This window comes from Prionailurus viverrinus, chromosome D3 (genome assembly GCF_022837055.1).
Source record: "Prionailurus viverrinus isolate Anna chromosome D3, UM_Priviv_1.0, whole genome shotgun sequence".
NCBI classification, from domain to species: Eukaryota; Metazoa; Chordata; class Mammalia; order Carnivora; family Felidae; genus Prionailurus; species Prionailurus viverrinus.
In genome coordinates, this window is record NC_062572.1 from 62305068 (window position 1) to 62324587 (window position 19520).

General features: G+C 34.6%; 1 long non-coding RNA gene across 2 annotated transcripts in view; it reads right to left on the reverse strand.

Moving 5' to 3' along the window:
- LOC125149696 (uncharacterized) overlaps positions 1-19520 on the reverse strand; it is a 298529-nt gene that overhangs the window by 34674 nt on the left and 244335 nt on the right. For both annotated transcript variants that reach the window (XR_007146015.1, XR_007146014.1), the window contains exon 3: positions 1336-1412. This is a non-coding gene — a long non-coding RNA (uncharacterized LOC125149696). The remainder of the gene's footprint in view (positions 1-1335; positions 1413-19520) is intronic.

Sequence of the window (19520 nt, forward strand, 5' to 3'; positions counted from 1 at the left end):
TGCCCCTGATAATTGCTGTTTTCCTGAAATTCTTTTATCCCTTTGACTCAGACCCTTTGTTGTATGGCTATCTCCACATGGCTTAGAGTTCTGCCCCTATAGCTAACATTATTTAGGACAGTTCCATGGATATCTTAAACACTCATTACATCCTTGGTAAGAAAATAAATGCAGCAAGTTCTCAGTTGCTGGACATTCTATTAACAGAAACTGTTGATTAAATGGCACTTTGCACTCCTCCAGGAACTTATATTTAAAGTTATTGGTGATATTTTCTTATATAAATAGCAATATATACATTTGGGATCTGTAAAGAGAAACTATTATTTTCATAATAATTTTAATTATAGTTGCAGTATACTAACCCTCAGTGAATTACTATTCCATGTTTGTACTGTATAATAAACATCTTAATCTGGATATAATAAAAACTAAAACCCTATATAAGCAAGCTCTGTTCAGAACCCTGTGGAATATATTTGTAGCTTGCCTTGGATTTTTTAAGTCTCAAAAGTCTTTATCTTACATTAAAACACGTGTTTATAAAATACAGTAGGTATAGATCATGATGTGTAAAAATTAAGTCATGGAGTTCATCGGAATTCTAAAAGATGCCACTCTCAAATTTTAGACCATATTTTCATTATTATAAGCCTGTATTAATATGTCCTTAACATTGCCACATAGCATTCAATTCAGGGGGAAAAACTCTTAAAGGGAAACAGCAGCCATGGGTAAGTTAAGGAATACCATTATGCACATAGCTCACAGATGGCTCTATGTGTCTGTTTTAGAGACCTTGGTTAAGTCGCATTTCCTCTTTACCTTTCAAAGTCTTACCTTCATTCCTTACCTACCCTCTTCATTTGCTTCCTCCTCTTGTCTCCTTTCATTTAATTTTTTCCCCTTAAATAGGGACTTAAAATTTTAAAGAGAATGGAAACTAAATGACAGGAAGGTGTATCTGTAGCACTCATATAAAGATAAGAGATTTGGAGTTCAACACAACAGTTGTTTCATATGAACAAAAATGTGAACAAATGTAAGGACACTTGAGTAACAAATAGAGTGACAAGTAATCATAAATGAAATTTGGGTAAATAGTATTATTTTTAGAATGATAACCAGGAGAACATTTTATCCTGACTATAGAAAGAGTTCATTCTTTTTTTTTCTTTTTTTGAGAATTTTAAATAGGACAAGGAAGGAGAGAATGTCTGCATGTATTCAGATCAAGAAACAAAGGAAGGTAAGATTTGGAAGTAAAGTTCCCTATTTAAAAGTTCGCTTGGCAATGAGTCATCCTACACAGTAACAATGAGCCTTTGTACTTACCCGGTGGCTTTTGTACAAAGATCTCACCAGGCAAAAAGCTGCAAAGAGCATCCATTCTCATTTCAGATGGACGACAACTAAATCAGAAACAAGAGGGCAGAATAAAGATAGGCTTTGAATACTTCATTATTGCCTCTCAGTAACTGCACATTTTTCATTAAAAAACGAAGTGTATTTTACATATCATTAAATGTACAGGTTTTAAGTGCACAATTCAATGAGTTTTGAAAAATGATCACATATCATCCTGACCCCTGTCAAGATATAGAACATTTTTTTTACCCCAGAAAGTTCCCTTGACTGGAAAGTTAATCTATACCCCTCCTGCCACAAGGCAATCAGTACTATGATTCCTTCTTTCATCATAGATTAGTGTTGTCAGTTCCACAATGTAATATAAATTAAATCATACAGCATGTGCATTCATGTTTCTGGCTTTTTCATTTATCACAATATTTTTAGTGACTTTTTTAAAAAAGCAGTATTATATTTAAAGAAAAACTATTAGGATAATACAGAAAATTCTCATATATCCCATACCCAGTTTCCTCTCCGATTAACATCTAACATTAATATGGTAAATTTGTTACAATTAAACAACCAATACTGATACCCTTTTTAAATATTTTTTAATGTTTTATTCATTTTTTTTGAGAGGGAAAGAGGCAGAGTGCGAGTGGGGAAGGGGCAGAGATAGAAGGAGACACAAAATCTGAAGCAGGCTCCAGGCTTTGAGATGTCAGCACAGAGCCCAACGCAGGGCTCCAACCCCCCAACCACGAGATCATGACCTGAGCCAATGTCAGACGCTTAAGCAACTGAGCCACCAGGTGCCCCCGATACATTATTATTAAGGGAAATCCATTCTTTATTCAGATTTCCTTAGTTTTTATCTAATGTCCCACCCAGGATGCCACATTAACTTAGTCATCATGTCTTCTTAGGCTTCTGGTTATGACGGTTTCTCAGACTTTCCTTGTTTTTGATGACCTTGGCATTTTTTAAGGTTAGTGGTAAGATAGTCTGTACACTGTTCTGCAATTGAAATTTGTCTGATGTTTTTCTCATGCATAGACTAGAATTATAAGTTTTCGGGAGGAAGACCACAGAGGTAAAGTGACATTTTTGGTATATCATATCAAGGGTGCAAACTATCAAATGGTTAATCATGATGTCAAATTGATCAGCTGTCTCAGGTGGTGGTTGTTTGGTTTCTACACTGTAAACATACCCTTTTCCCTGTCTGCATAATAACTTGAAGTTCATCCATTTTGTTTTATGGACCAGCAGTTTGTTTCTTTGTATTGCCGAGTAGTGTTCCATTCTATGGTTATACTGTACTTTATTCAGCAATCCTATGGTCAAAAAATATTTGTGCTTTTTCCATTTGGAGCTATTTCTGAACAAGGCTGCTATGTACATTCTTGTACACATTGTGTGTGTGTGTGTGTGTGTGTGTGTACATATGGTTTTATCTCTCTTGAGTAAATGACTATAAATAAAATGGTTGGATTATAAGTTTAATGTACATCTAACTTTGTAAGAAAATACTTGACCAATTCACAAAATAATTACACCATTTTACACTCCTATCAGCCAGATCTGAAAGTTCTAATTGCTTCACATCTTCCCTAACTCTTGGTATTGTGACCGCTTTAATTTTAGCCCTTCTAGTGGTTATATAGAGATATTTAATTGTGTTAAATTTTTATTTCCTTTGTGATTAATGTCATTGAGAATATTTTCATGTACTCATGGCCATTTATATTCCTTCTCTTTTAACTACTCAGTTACCACAGAAGTGCTTTTTCTACTCTCCATAGGATTTCAGTGATATCCTTGTCGAGAATCATTTGAATGTCTAAGTATGGATCAATTTCTGTGTTCTTTATTTTGTTCTATTGATTTATTTTATTATCTAGCAAATATCACACTCTCCTGATTACTATTATCTTCTAATAATTCCTTACATCAGGTAGTGTAAATCCATCATATTTGTTTTTTTTATTTTAATTTTTTAACTTTTAAAAACATTTATTTTGAGAGAGAGAGAGAGCGCTTGTGGGAGAGGGGCAGCCAGAGAGAGAGAGAGAGAGAGAGAGAGAGAGGGAATCCCAAGTAGGCTCTGTGATGTCAATGAAGAGACTGATGAGGAGTCAATCTTACAAACCATGAGATCATGACTTGAGCCAAAAACTGAGTCAGAAGTTTAACCAACTGAGCCACCCAGGTGCCCCAATATACTCTTCTTAAAATATAAGAAACAGTACATGACAATAATATGAGATGGGTGACAAATTTGTATGACTTGCAATAGCAATCAGATTTCATAAAAGTTTAATTTATTGACTGGATTGTTCTGAGGCACAAGGTTAGTGTGAGATTTGGTAAATACCTGTGGGATTCTATTCATGGAATTATTTTAGGTAGTTGATAAACTTCTAGTTAGAATAAAGCTAAGAGACAGTTAAAATAACTATGAGACATTATTAATAAGTTATTAAACTGATTCTCACAATGTATTTATCTGTGAAAGGAAAGGTATTTATTGGAAGAGAATTTTGATTCAGTAAAACAACCAAGATTCATTATAGGTTTCTTATTTTTGGAATTTGAAATTTTCATAATGCAGAAAATTAACTAAAAAGTACAGCTACAGAAGAACTAATAGAAATCCAACAGCAAGATGACAAAGCCATATTGATGATTACATTAAAAACAATTAGACTAAATATAAAAATAAAAGGAAGAAATTCTCAGACTGCATAAAAAGGTAATGCTAAAATGTGTGTTATTTTCAAGATATATATTTTAAATTTGAAAACACAGTTAGCTTGAAAGTAATAGTATGGAGTACATATCATGAAAATCATAATCATAAGAAAGTGAGAAAGCTCAAATAATGAATTATAAAGTCATCTTTGAAACAAGGAAAATAACCAATAAAAAAGATGTATAGCCAAGGGTGCCTGGGTGGCTCAGTTGGTTAAGTGTCTGACTGCTGTCCAAGTCATGATCTCATTGTTTGGTTCTTGAGTTTGAGCCTGGCATCAGGCTTTCTGCTGTCAGGGCAGAGCCCGGTTCAAAGATCCTCTGTCCTTTTTTCTCTCTGCCCCTCCCCCATTCTCATTCTCATTCTCATTCTCATTCTCTCTCTTTCTCTCTCTAAAATATAAATAAACATTTAAAAAACATTTAATAAAAGTGTATAATGATAAGTGCATCAATTAATCAAGGTAACATAAGAATCCTAAATGTCTATGCATTTAATAATAGAATTTCAAATTAAATGAATCTGAAATAATTTAAAGGAGAAATACAAAATACATAATTATACTTGAAGATTTTAACATGTGTCTCTTGTCTCTTGATAATTGATAGAAAAAGAGGCAAAATGAGTAAGAATATAGAAGACTTGAACAACACTAATAAACAATTTGACCTAAGTGGACATTTATAGTGGACCAAAAAAAAAAAAGCCAAAGTCAGACTTTTCAAATATACATGGAGTATTCTATAAGATAAACTATATTCTTAGTCAAAAGAACAGATAGCAAAAAACAAGGAAATACAAATTGTGTTCTGACCAAAACATAATGATGTTACAAACATTTTTTTAATGCTTAGAGAATCCCTAGTGTGTGAAAATTATAAAAAGTCTAAGTCAAAGAAGAAGTGCAAAATAAATTAGAAAATATTCTGAAATAATTATAACAAAATGAATGAAAACAAAATACCAGTTTGTGTGATTCAGTTAAAATAATGTTTAGATTAACATTTTTATATGCAAATATTTATATTAGAAAAGAATAAAGCACTGAAATCAGTGATGTAAACTTCTATATTAAGAGGCTAGAAAAAGAAGAGCAAATTAAATCCAGAGTAAGTAGAAGATAAAAACTAATTAGAAGAAAGCAGAAATCAATGATGTAGAAAGCAAAGCACAGCAGAGAAATGAATAAAATTATACTGCCTATTGAGATTGGTTAGAAAACAAAGAGAGAAAACATAAATGAACAATGGTAGGAATGAAAGATCAGACACGTATCATTAAAGGTTCTGTAGGTATTAAAATTATAATAAAGAAATTTATGGTTAATTTTATGCCGATAAATTCCACCACTTGGAAGAAATGGATTAAAAAGAAACAAAGTACCAAAGAGAGTCAAGGAGAAATAGAAAATCTAAACAGCTCTGTGTATTAAAGAAAATGAATTCATAATAAAAAAAGTTTCCATAAAGAAAAACTAGGTTTCTGATGGCTTGTCTGTTGAAATTTAACATGTATCTAAGGACAAAATAATATTATTTTATAGGAAGTCTTTCAGCAAACATAAAGGAAGAGGAAATTCTTACTCATTTTTTGAGGTCAGCACAATCTGGAAGCCACACCAGACAAAAACATTACAATAAAAATACAGACCAAAAATAATATAAGCATGTTTTTTAAATATTAGAAAATAGAATGAAATATAAAGAGATAACTCATGATTAGGTGAAATTTCTCAGAGGAATGCAAGGTTGGTTGGTTTAATACTTGAAAATCATTCAATGTAATTCAAAACATTAACAGAATAAATGATTAAATTTGTATGATCTTCTCAATATATGCAGAAAAAGTATCTGGCTAGATTTCCCACATTTATAATGAAAATTCTCAGCAAGCTAGGCATAAAAGGAAATTCAACAATCTAATCAAGAGCATTTACAAATAACTTATGCTTTGCATCATACTTAATGATAAAAATTTGTATACATTGTCCCTAATATTTGGAAAAACACAAAGATGTACCCTTCATACCTCTATTTAACATTACAGTGGAGGTTCTACTTTGAAAAATAAGTGGGTAAGGAAAAAATTATAAGTAAAACTATCTTTAAACAGTGATGTTTATTATTTTGGTTAAAAATATTAAGGATTCTATCAGTCTAGCAAAATATTTACAAAGATGAATATAAAAAATCAATTGTATTTCTATATTTTAGCAGCAAAAACAGGGAAATAATTTTTTAAATCTACAAACATTCGAAATACCTAAAAATTAAAAAATATATATGTGCATAACTTATCTAATAAAAGGTACAAATCATTGCTAAATGAGAGTAAATAATAACTTAACAAATAGAGAATTAAATCCTATCCTTGTTTTGAAACTCAATACGTCTATAATATTGATTCTTACCAAATTTATCAATAGATTCAATGAAATTCTAAACAGAGGCCAACATACTCTTTGTAGAAATTAACAAGTAGATCCTAAAACATGCATGGAAATATGAAATGATTTTAACTCACAGTTTCTGAGATGGAGCCCTAAGTCACTTGGGCTCAAGCTGACAGTGAGGAGCCTACTTTGGATTCTCTCTCTCTTTCTCTCTCTCTCTCTCTCTTACTTTGAGTAAAGGACTTTTGTGCAAGTAGTTTATTTAGAAGATGATCAAGGGAATAGGAGTGAGGGATCAAGGACTGTTAATTAGGAAAAGTGGGAAAGCCAATCTAAGCGTAAGCCTCTGAAGTGACCACTGTGGACCATAAGGGTTGGGAATACCTATAAAACATATAAAATGTCACATAAACTTTGGCTTTCTAAAGGATGGGAAGTGAGGGCTTTTATATACTCACTGCTTGAAGGTTACCCTAGAAGAAATATCCTTGCACTTAATGGCCACACTAGTGAGAGACGAGTGGGCTCCCCCATCATGGGACAAACCTCAAGGCAGGAACACCTCAGGTATGAACGTTTATAGCACAATGTGAATTCAAACTGGCATAATTACAACTTAGAGCAGAGAGGCAATAGCATACCTAATTGTAGGTCAACATAAAATTCTGATTCAAAAGCTTGGAAAAAGAAGTTAACTTAAAAAAATAGAAAGACAAGTGGTTACAAAAACCAATATTAGATTATCCTAAACTAATAAATTTAGAAAGTTTATACAAGCACCTGAGATTAGAATGAGAAAGAATATCTTCCTTGGGGAGTCCTTGCTCCTAAGCAGGAGAGATTACAGTGAGGAAGTTCACCCTTTGCCAGAACTAGCTGAATTTAGTAAATTCAAATTTCGGAAAAACAACAGGAGGCTAAGGAAGTGAGAGTCTAGAATGGAATCATTGTAAACCATTTAAACAACAACGACAACAAAAACATACACATGGTAAGGAAACTGGAGAATTCAGGTGCAAATGGTCAAAACCTTGATCATAGGGTTTGACATCTCAAAGAGAAAAGACAATAATTTGGAAAGTAATGAAAAGTCACTGGGAGTGGGAAAGGAGAATACAAACAGGAAAAAACTAAGGTAGTCCTTTCCAGAGTAAAGCTAACTAGGATTGTGTTGTCACTTACACTATTATTAAACTTAGGGGTTATTTCCAAATACATACCAGAGTGTGGTATATAGATTTCAATCCATCACTAGTGACATTGATTTCATCATACAGATTTGAGACTTGGGAAAGCATTTAGATAGATCATAGCTTTTTTCATTAGGTATTGATTACAAAAGTATTTTGGGGCACCTGGCTGGCTCAGTCAGTGGAGTGTGTGACTCTTGATCTTGGGGTTGTACGTTTGAGCCCCATGTTGTTTGTAGAGATTACTTAAAATAAAATATTTTCAAAAAAAGTATTTTGTAAGTCTATTGCATAATTAATAAGATCTTTATGAATGTTAAGATATTTAGAACATACCATATATTGACTATATGTCATAATTAGTAAACACAGTATATATATATTCATACATACATACATAACATACACAGCCATGTGGGGCACCTGGCTGGCTCAGTCCGTAAAGTATATGACTCTTGATCTTGGGGTTGTGAGTTTGAGTCCCACATTGGGTATAGAGAACCCTTAAAAATAAAGTGTTTAATATATATATACATATATACACACACACACACATACACACACAGATCCATGTACTTTGTGTTATTCTAAATTAAAATTTTGTTTAGTTTAAAGATAAACAGACTAAAGTACCCTAAATTCTCTTTGGAACTAGACATTTCCTAATTTATGCACAAATAATTTATTCAATTTTAAAAGACATTGTTCACGATTACCTTAAGCTACTTAGTAATGTTTGACATTGATGATAAAACACGCAAATTATAATAATGAGATGTGATTTTAGTTCTTTGGGTGTGTGATTGGAATTTGTAAATTAAAACTTCCATACTAAAAATAGTCCTAATTTCTTATTAGATCACCATCAAGCATTGACTATTTGAATCAGTCCTTTGACTAGAATTGATATTAACAAAATACTGAGTATGAATCCTAACAAGGACACCATGAACACACATACTTTGTTTCCATATGGCTTGAGTTATAGTCACTTGTCTATGCACATTGCACCTTTATGCATTCAGAATACATTGTTAGGTAAATATTTTAACCAGAAAACATTCATATGATGAAGTATACCTCTCTGACTCTAAACATAAGTACAATTTTACTAGGAGAAAAATGGTATCCTTGGGTAATTTGGCTGTTTTTTTTTTGTCCTGGTTTCCAGTGAATGCCAAAACTCAGAAAAATGAGCACTTCTGAATTTAACCCTTATGAAGGGTAAAACCATTGTAACATGTCACTGCCCTCTACAGGATGCAAATATAAGTTGTTTGGGTGGAACTTTCTTTTCTGCGCATAATTTCAAAATGAAACTCTCAAGCAAGGATCCAGAATTTAAAACAGCAGTGGCAAAGCAAAGGAGGGTGCAAGAGATCCAAACTGAGGTTTCTGTAAAATTAATGAATTTGTGAAGACATATAGTACCCAGCAAGATTTCCCCAAAACGAAAATATGCAACAACAAAAATTCCACAGTATGATAAGGTGGCAATAACACATAAGAGGTTTTATGAATTGTTAGAATGAGAAAGGAAAGGGGGGAGGGGGAGAGAGAGAGAAGGGCAGAGAAAGGGAAGGAAAGTGTTATTGAAAATAAGTGGGTGTTATTCTTTGATCTCGTTTTTTCTCTTTTTGTTTGTTTAATTTCACTTGATTGCTAAAATGAAAAGTGTCTGCAAAATGATGGATTAATTAGAAGAACATGGAACCATTATTTTTCTTACAAAGAAAAAAAAAGTTTTTTCCTTATAAGATCCCATCCAAAGCCTTCACTCTGCACCATAGTGGGTTTTGAAAGTCATTTACATAATAGCTAACAAAAATGTACTCAGCAAAACACTGGGCTTTCTAAACACAGGAGATAATTATGTTGGAAGAATGATATTCCATTGCCATCTCCATTTTCAAGATACATTTATTCTCCCTGTACACAGCATAGAACAACCAAACACATATTAACATATATTGCGTAGGTGTGCACCATTAGAGTGACAAGGTACAGGCAGTTGGGGCTGATGGGGGCTAAGGCAGAGCAAAAGCCAGGAAGGAAAGAAATACTGCATTCTATTCCTGGCATATATGTACCACCTGAATGGTATTTTTCATTATCTCCTGCACTGGGAACATTCTATTATTCCACTGGGAAGTCATAGCAGAAGAGATATAATTATCAGCAGAGTAATGGGGATGCTCTAGCTAATGGCCAGCTATTCAAATATCTCAATATAATCGTCTTGCCCAATCTCTCCCCATTGCATACTCTTCTGGAGAAACTCATCATTTTTTCCACTTACTCCAGCATAATGAATTCATTTTGCATTTTCTTTGTGAGAAATTAAGAGGAATCGCAATATAATGTGTTGACATTTGAAATTCTGCACAGAAAAGTTTAGGCTGGCAATTTAGTTTAATCGCAAGCTAGCAGGGAGAGACTGCTTATTAAATTAGTTCCCTGTGTACAGAATGTGTATTTTCTTTATAAACCTTTGCCTTTGTACCTGAGTTTAGATTTTCTGCCCCTTCTTTGTAAGTTCAGTTTTCTCAAAAGAAAAAATAATGTCCCAAACTAAAGGAGTGTGTTCTTTGAGCCTTTTTCTCCCCCATGGTCAAAATTGTTGACATCAGAGATGAGCATTGAGTAAGAGGCCCTTGGGAAAAGTGAAAAATAAATAAGAAGTTGCCTTTAAGCAAAGCCTTCAAAGTGTATTTTCTTTTTCTGCAATATTAAACCACTCATTTTGGTCACTCTTGGGAAAGATTCTTTCTCCCTATTAGATTGAAGTTCTTCTGTTTGTTCAGAAGCTTGAGTAACCATTTCCATATTTTTTTCCTCTTTTTTTTTAGAGTTTCAACTCATTTTCTCTAATAAGACTTGTAAACTGCTAATTAAAGAGCCTCTCCACTTTCTCTAGGGAATGCCAGATATCCGAGCAGGTGGTAGCATGAACAAGTGATAAAAAATTGCTATTGAAATCATTGCATTGGAAGAGAATTTGGCTTTCCTCTCATCCCAACCTTGAAGCGTTGCTAAGATCCAGCATTTCAGGGGTGAGAGGCAAGGTTAGGTGTGAAACATGTGTCATCAGTTGACGGGGAGCAAGATTTTTTTATTTATTTTTATTTTTTTAAGAAGATTTAAAAAAAAACGGTGTCTCATTTTGATTACCTTCTTATCATGTCTCACAGTCTTTCCATTTGCTTCTTATAAAGTATTTTTTATATCCAAACAGATATTGTGTTCACATAGCACCTTAAAATTTTGTAAAGAAGACACACATTTGGGAAAATACAGTCAGAGGGAGTACTCATTCCTGTAATTGCCTCTAGTCCTTTTTGAACAGCACAAACATTAGAACTCCCTGAGCTCATCAGAGGCTGCTGGGAAGTGGTATGAGAGAAAGACAACATGGCCTTCACCTCAGCACGGGGAATAAAAGGCCACCCTAGAAACTAACATGCAGCCTGCAGAATTACTCTGGAGTCTGTGAGAGTTAGTCTCACTACACTCTCTGGATCTGTCACCATCCCGTCCATACCTACTCTTCATCTTGCAAAAGGTATCTGGTTTCCCTCTACTTCATGAACCATACTTGGCAGCTAAGACTATGCCTAGCCACTGCAAGTCCTTCAATATTAGTCTAAAATTTTACATTCTTACTTCAATTACAAGTCTCTTGCAATCTTTTTACATTAATGTTCTGTTGAATGTCATTCTTCTTTTTTTCCTTTACTCTGTATATTATCATCACCAATAAAATTCACTGCTATTTCTTTAACTGTCAAATAGTTCTATGCCCTAACTGTTATAATATGGGATTTGTCACTTTGTTTGGAAGATGGTCTCTTGGTCTAAAAATGTGGCATTTTCCTTGAGAAAGATTGTTAGATCTTTCATAATAAAGACATTACATAAAAGGACACTGTCTCAATTTATGTTTGGAGGTCTTCCATAAGCTAAAGGAAATTGAAAAGGAAGTAAAGGGAAGGAAGCTCACCACAACTCTCAAGGTATGACAGTGAACTTGCTCCATATGTGTGTTACTTAAAACTGATTATGATGCCGTGAGGTTTTCAAATCCACAATTTGTTTTTCATTACTAACAGAGAAGCCAAAATTAGCGGGAGGTATATGAGCGACTGCAAAGGTATATATATATATATATATATATATATATATATATATATATATATATATGTTCAAGAACACAGTCATGAAAAAAGCAGCTCTGGTTTATAATATAAAAGACAATAAGTTATTACAGCAAGAACACTTGATCTTGAGTCAGCAGCCTGAGTTCTAGTCTTAAATCTAGTCCTTGCTAACCAGCTATGTGACCTTGGGGCTATGAATCATAAAGCCTCCAATTCATCCAGAAAATGAGGAAGTTAGATTTGATTTTGTGCAATACTACTTCCAATTTGAAGCATCTCTAATTACATTATTTGGATTTAAAGTATCTTTCTGAAAACCCGGCTATTAACGGACAGCAGACATAAATTATAATCCATAGTAGTTTAATTTTAAATGATTCATTTTAAGAAGTTTCTGATAGGTAAAGAGGAAGTGATGTAATTAACTACAGGGAGGTTCAGTGAAGGAATATGACAAATTGGATCAAGCAATGCATCATTAGGGATTTATTGAATGTCTCCTGCCTTAAATATTATGAAAGATAAAAAATATTTTAAAATATTTGAAATGACCTCTTTCTTTAATTTCCCCCTCTTTAGGGGGAGGGTGAAGTACAACCCTTTATAAAATTATGAAGCAAAGAAGTGACAAACAGTATAGTTCTATGAAGAGATACAGTAGAATTTTAGATAATGATGTAAATGAAGCAGCCTTATGGGAACAATTAGGGTCTGATAAAGTTTTAGATTTATTGGTGGTACTAAAATGAATGAAGAACAGTGTCTGCTCAGTTCAGTCAGGGAAAAGAGACTCTGTTAAACTTCACCTAGAGGTTATAGGGAGGTTCTCTAATATAGTGTTCAGTAACAATGGGTAGGGAGGAAAAAGCCCTAGACATAACTAGGAACCTTAAATGGTTCGAACATATTTTGGAAGAATTGATGACAATGAATATTAAAATTCCATAAATGTATAGTTCACCAAAACAGAGGACCTATCAAGACACAAAACTAGTAGATTTTCTTTTCCTACAAACTTTACTCTGGAGCTGCTCTTTGGCATGACCTAGAATATATTTCCTTGTATTAACAGACATGAGGGGGTGCCTGGGTGGCTTAGTCAGCTAAGTGTCTGACTTCGGCTCATGAGTTCAAGCCCCACATCAGGCACTGTGCTAACAGCTCAGAGCCTGGACCCTGCTTCAGATTCTATGTCTCCCTCTCTCTCTGCTCCTCCCACACACACGTTCTGTCTCTCAAAAATAAATAAACATTAAATTTTTTTTTAAAAACAGACATAGGTACCTGACCAAGGGAATTACAGAGAAATATAGAGATTGCTCTTATGCTGTTCCTTATAACTTCTCAGGTTACAGTGGCGCTATGATAATTTCATCATGTACTCAATTTTACCAACATTTTTTCCTATTATGAAAAGATGTGTTGATGTTATTTTAAATAGCTGCAGCTAGAAAAAAATACAAACTTGTCTATATAAGTCTAAAGAAAAAATTTAAATGAAAAAATAAATAGATGTATAAGCCATGTTTGATTCTATTGAAGCAAGCAGGAGGGAGAGTGCAAAGAATTTGCTGTGGCCCTATAGGATTCTTAGTAAATAATTTACAGCAGTTGTCTTCAAACATTTTTGCTCATGTACCACTAAGACTTTTGAAAAACTAATTTACTCTGTCACGTACTTTTAAGTTGACATTAAAATTTTCATCATAAGCTCATACTTATGATACAGATTACAAAATAAATACATTATAAATGTTGACATTTAAATATAAAATTGTTAAGTCATTCTATTAAATATATCTAATGGAATCTGAATACTGGATAGGATTTGAAAGCTGCCATCATTATGAAAACAGTAGATGACATGAATTTCCTTTGCAATATTAAATTTTCAGTTTCTTTTTTCCTCCATGAATTTGTTTCTGTTCTATATCCCCCAAAGAATTTTAGCCTTTAATACATTTTTATGTTTAAAAGTTTTTTATTGATTATCCTATCATCTTCGTCTGAAACACAATTATGCATGCAAAATGTATTTAATATTTTACTCCCCTGACTATAAAGCTCTAAGAATCAAAAATTTCTTCTCAATCAAGTTACAATAATTATCATTAATACACAATTGATAAAGATAATATAAATAAATCACAAACTTTAATAATATTTAACATAAAATACAAAAGTTCATTAGAATAGCATCCCTTAATGAGATAGATGGATCTAGGTATTTTTTCCCTGCTATTTCATGGATGAATTCTACTCATTGCTACCATGAGATAGTGCTTATCATCAATTTCCCTGATTACTATCCTTTAAAAAAGATGTGAGTACTATTTAACCTAATGGGCAATGCAGGACTTAATATATTAAAAGGTCAATGTCAAAACAATTAGCCCATTAGAACCATCCTTTTGTTAGAAAAAGTTTAACTTTATTTTTAAATTTAAAACAAAGTGTTCATACATACCTCAACCTCACAACATCGCATTCTGGATTTTCACTGATATAGATAAATTAATGGATGACAGATATATAAAAGATAAAGGCATAAAGTTTTGACTTGAGTTTTTGGTCTGAATGAAATAAGGCCCACTGCATTCAGTTCTTCACTTAAATTTTCTTTGCTTGGTTCTCAGGACCTGCCTTTTAGCAGCCAGGTGCTCTTTTAGATAGACTGGGGACGGAAGAGTGAAGGTCACAGTATGAAAATTACGTCACACCCCCCATCCTATAACATATCAAAATTTAGAACATTTCAACTCAAGTCAAAATACCCTTTCCAATGCCATACTCTGTCCTTTTCATGTTTATTTTTGGGGGAGAGAGACAGAGACAGAGACAGAGCATGAGTGGGCAAGGGGGAGAAAGAAAGGTAGACACAGAATCTGAAGCAGGCTCTAGGCTCTGGGCTGTCAGCACAGAATCTGATGCAGGGCTCGAATTCATGGAAGGACGAGATCATGATCTGAGCAGAAGTCGGATGCTTAACTGTATGAGCCACCCAGGAGCCCTGCTATATTCTAACAGAATATACATAAGACAGAAATATATATAAGACAGTGATAACGAGAAAAGTCTATTTTTGTACTTTAGGGATGACAATATTTTGAATATGTCTAGAAGTTTTTATGTTCTGTGTGATGATCCACTGAGATGTATAGTTTTCCAGCAGGAGAAGAACAGTGAGCAAATAGGTGAATTGCCCTCAGATACTTTCTTGGGAAGATCAATTTTAGAATAAAGAAGGCATACATAAAGTTGAGGATATGGAAATGTATTCCTTAAAATTATTGGTGCCCAATTATCCCAAGAAAGACTGTGTATTCCCACAAAGGTATTCACCAGTATGAAACCTACTCCAGAAGAGAAGACTCCACTTCTACCCCTAAGAATACTTTACTTCCATGATGACAGTCTTTATTTCCTCATCTCAGCATAAACCCATCTCTGATTACCAACCTTAACAATGTGTCATGTGCTCTAAATCTATTGTATAATTTAACCCTTCCATTTCTCCTAGATCTTTAAATTGGGATTATTATGCACGATGTATAGCTATATAAAACTGAGGCTCGGGGCACCTGGGTGCTCGGTCTGTTAAGCGACCAACTCTTGGTTTCTACTCAGGTCATGATATGGTTTGTGACTTTGAGCCTTGCATCAGGTTCTGCAATGACAGTGCAGAACCACCTTGGGAGCCTTTCTCTCCTCTGTCTCTCTGTTCCTCCCCTGCTTTTTCTCTCTCTCCAAATAAACATGTAAAAAAAAATGAGGCTCAAGGAGATCAAGTAAGTTGTTCATGATTTCATTAAAAAGAAAAGGAGACCAAATCTTCCTAACCCCAACAATACGCACTCCAAATCCTCTGTCACTTCAAACAATGAAAAAGTTGTGCTTTGTAAGTTTTGAAGAATCTACAGCTGTAATATCCTGGACCCTAGGACGGCAGCTGGGATAGAGCTTTTAATGACAGTGGCATTTTAGCCTGAAAATAAAGCCAACACTTGACTTTATTTGAAAAGGTTATCTCATCTTTCTGAAACTTCTTCCTCAAAGTGGCCATCAAATTTTGAGTAACATTAACATTTTTTTTTACTTTAAGGAGTTAAAAAAATAGTAACATAGTCCCCAGATTTTTCCCACCTGGGCCTCCCCAGTTATGCTAGTCAACATAACATTTTGTCAAGTGGAATTTTATGATTTCTCATTGTGTAATTCCTATAGCTATTGATTTCTTTGAACAGTGAAGAATGTGCTGCTGGGAAATCCTCCCTGTTGTGTGTGTGTGTGTGTGTGTGTGTGTGTGTGTGTGTGTACGCGTGTGTGTAAGTATGTTGATGGAATTTGGGTAGTAAGGTGGGGAAGAAAACATTTGTTTAATTTTTGTCCTCTCACCTAAAACATATATTTTGCCTTGAGAGATTCTCATAACAGAGCAGTCAGTTCTGTGCTCTGCTTTTTTCATAAAGATGACACACTAATTTTCACTTCAAAGCCTGGCAGTTTGTAAGCTTGTCTTACAACATTAATTTTGGGAGCCATCTTCCAATGTCTTTCAGGGAGACACTAACAGTCAACTGTGTTTGGCTTGTGAAAATAGAGAAAATGCTTCTAAAACACAGAAAATAGAAAGAGAAATGAAGCTTTAAGCAGTTAAAAATCAAATGCTTAATTCTGGTGCATTACATATCAATAAAAAGTAAAAGGAGAACTTGGTGGAAAACAGAAACATAATGCCATGCAGTTAAAAACTTTTTGTTTTGGGGCGCCTGGGTGGTGCAGTGGGTTAAGCGTCCGACTTCAGCCAGGTCACGATCTCGCAGTCCGTGGGTTCAAGCCCCGCGTCGGGCTCTGGGCTGATGGCTCAGAGCCTGGAGCCTGTTTCCGATTCTGTGTCTCCCTCTCTCTCTGCCCCTCCCCCGTTCATGCTCTGTCTCTCTCTGTCCCAAAAATAAATAAACGTTGAAAAAAAAAACAAAAAACTTTTTGTTTTGTTTTTAACAAATACTATTAGTGTGGAGTTGGCACATAGAAAGTGGGATTGTTACACACACACACACACACACACACACACACACACACACACACGGGATGTCTACTGTTTCTTTGCAGAATTGAAAGCAACCTGAACTTTTATAGGCTATTTTTAACACATTCTATTTAAAGTTTTGGCAGAATTACAAACTTCATTACTGTATGTCATTTTCTAAATAGAAATGTAAACTCATTTTAAAAAAGAGTAAGGAACATAATCTTATCACATAAAAGTTCCTTTGCTCCTGTTCTCTGGGATCCTTTCCTTCTTCATGATGTATCTTAAGCATGTTTCTCCCCAGCTGAAACTGGTACTGGGCTTCTGCATGGGCCAAGAAGAAAATCACTAGGTTTCCAAATTGCACCCACCTCTAACTTATGTTCTTTTTCTCTCACACCTTTTCATAATCTTTGGGTCCAAAGAGTCCTCTCCTTCCTTTTCAGTAATTTTGGCCCCTTGTATGTGTCATGACTTGACCCCTGGTTTTTATGGACTGTGCCGTGTAAAACCCAAACAAGCCTATGAAGTAGGTAAGGGTAAGAAATAGGCTAAAAATGTGAAGTAAATTATATGCAGCCCCACATTTATATGTGTTGGAAGCAGGATTTAACTTTACAAGTTGTGGACTACAAGGGTTGTACTCTATCTATTGTGGGTTACTACCTCTCAAACTGATAATCCAGGAACATGGAATTAGGGGTCCAAGTATGTTAATTCTAGTTTCAGCTCCATTGCTACCTTTGGTCATGGTAAAATTAACATTGTGAGCCTCGGGATACTTAGTTAAAAAACATACCCAATGATGTTTAAGTTCTCCTCCATTTCTTGCTATTGTCATCATTACTACAATTTATGGAGTAGTATTTACTTATATTAGCTAAAATTGAGGCTATATGCACACTGATTTGCAAACATGTTATTTACTCCTTGTAGCATTACTTTGAGAAATTATTGATTTTAGAAATGATGAATCTGGCAGTATGTTACTTATCAAAGTGGTATAACTTTGAGAATTAGAACCAGAATTCAAACTGAGGCCTGACTGCTTGAGTATCCAGACTCTTATTCATAGTTTCCCCCCTGTCCTGTTCTCAGATTCCTTCAGACACAAGGGTTCAGAAAACAAAAAAGGGTTGGATATCCTGGAAGGCCCATAGTGGGATAGAAATTGAATAGTACCTCAATGACAAGTTGTCTCATCAGCAAGGGGGAAAAGCAAGGGGAAATCAATTTGAAAAATGACTTATTCTCAGAAACAAACCTAACACGTGTAAGTACAAATATAAAGTGCATGCAGAATGGAGAAGAAAAGAATAAACCAACTTCATTTAAAAAGACTTAATATAAAATCCCAATCTTACTTTTTTTTGGTCTTCCCCTTTTCAGCACACTTGTAACAAAAATGTCTCTGTATCCTTCCCCACACCTAAGATTGTATGTACATCAGAAATTATAGCAGAAGTCTGTGCAGTATTTACAGAACCAAGAGGTAACACTGAAATATACAGAGGAAAAAAATATACAACTAAAGAGAATGCTGAACAGGAAGCAATCTTGAGATACACATGGTCCAATCTTGCTCAGAGAATGTTATCTTCATGATCTGCAAGGTTTCATCAGAAAGAGAAAACTAAAAATAGAAAGTGTGGGTTAAGTGAGTGGGATATATAGCTTAAAAAAAAAGGAAGAAAACTACTCACAGCTTAAAGGTTTAGAAAACTCTCTGCCACAAGATCTGAAAGAATAAATTACATCAAGAGCTGTTTTAGTGTTTTCCTTATTTTGGGGGAGTGCAGGGTGGATTGATTTGGAGTGACCTATGTTTAAAAGCCTTGGTATTCTTGAAAACAGAGCAGTTCTACTGCACAACTCTTCCCCTCCTTCCTCTCCCCCTCCCCCTCCTCCTCCCCACAGCACAAAGCAGCAACTTTTATACAATCTGACTTCTCAACTCCTGTCTTATTTTCTCAACACAACAGGACAGCCATCTATCGTGTTCTTGCTCCATATGACCTTCCTGACGTTCCCATATTTCCTGTTTTTCTGACTTCTTTCTTCTCTACTCACAGAGGTTTAAGTACATGGAGGTAGGGCTGGGGAAATGGAGGTTAAGGTTGAGAGAGAAGCTGTGAAATCATGCAGCCATTCACTATGAATTTTGAGTTCATGCCTATAACATGATCTGCTAATAACAGGCTACCATGTCTCCATAGCACACATTGCATTGTTTGTTTAAACAACCTCCCTACACCCCTCCCTGCCAAAAAAAACCCCAAAAAACAAAAAAACTACCAATGACAAAATAAGACATTTTGCCCAATTCAAATTGAAGCAATGCCCCAGTGCATTGTGAAAAGCCAGCTGTTGAATTCGAAGAATACTGACTAGCAGATAAAAAGAAAAGGAGTGAGGAGGAGATTACAGGCAGGCTTCAATGTTCTCTCAACATCTCAGGTGAAGGACTATACAGAGGAATTCTGACAGGGTCAACTTGTACCATTAATCTGGCCCCTTGTATCAAGTACTGATTCCATTCATGAAGTTGCAGTAGGCAATATTCTAGAAAGTTCTCTGAACAGGTTACCATATCATCATCTCACTCGGTTAATGACTTTGCAACATATTTCAAGAAGGCAAT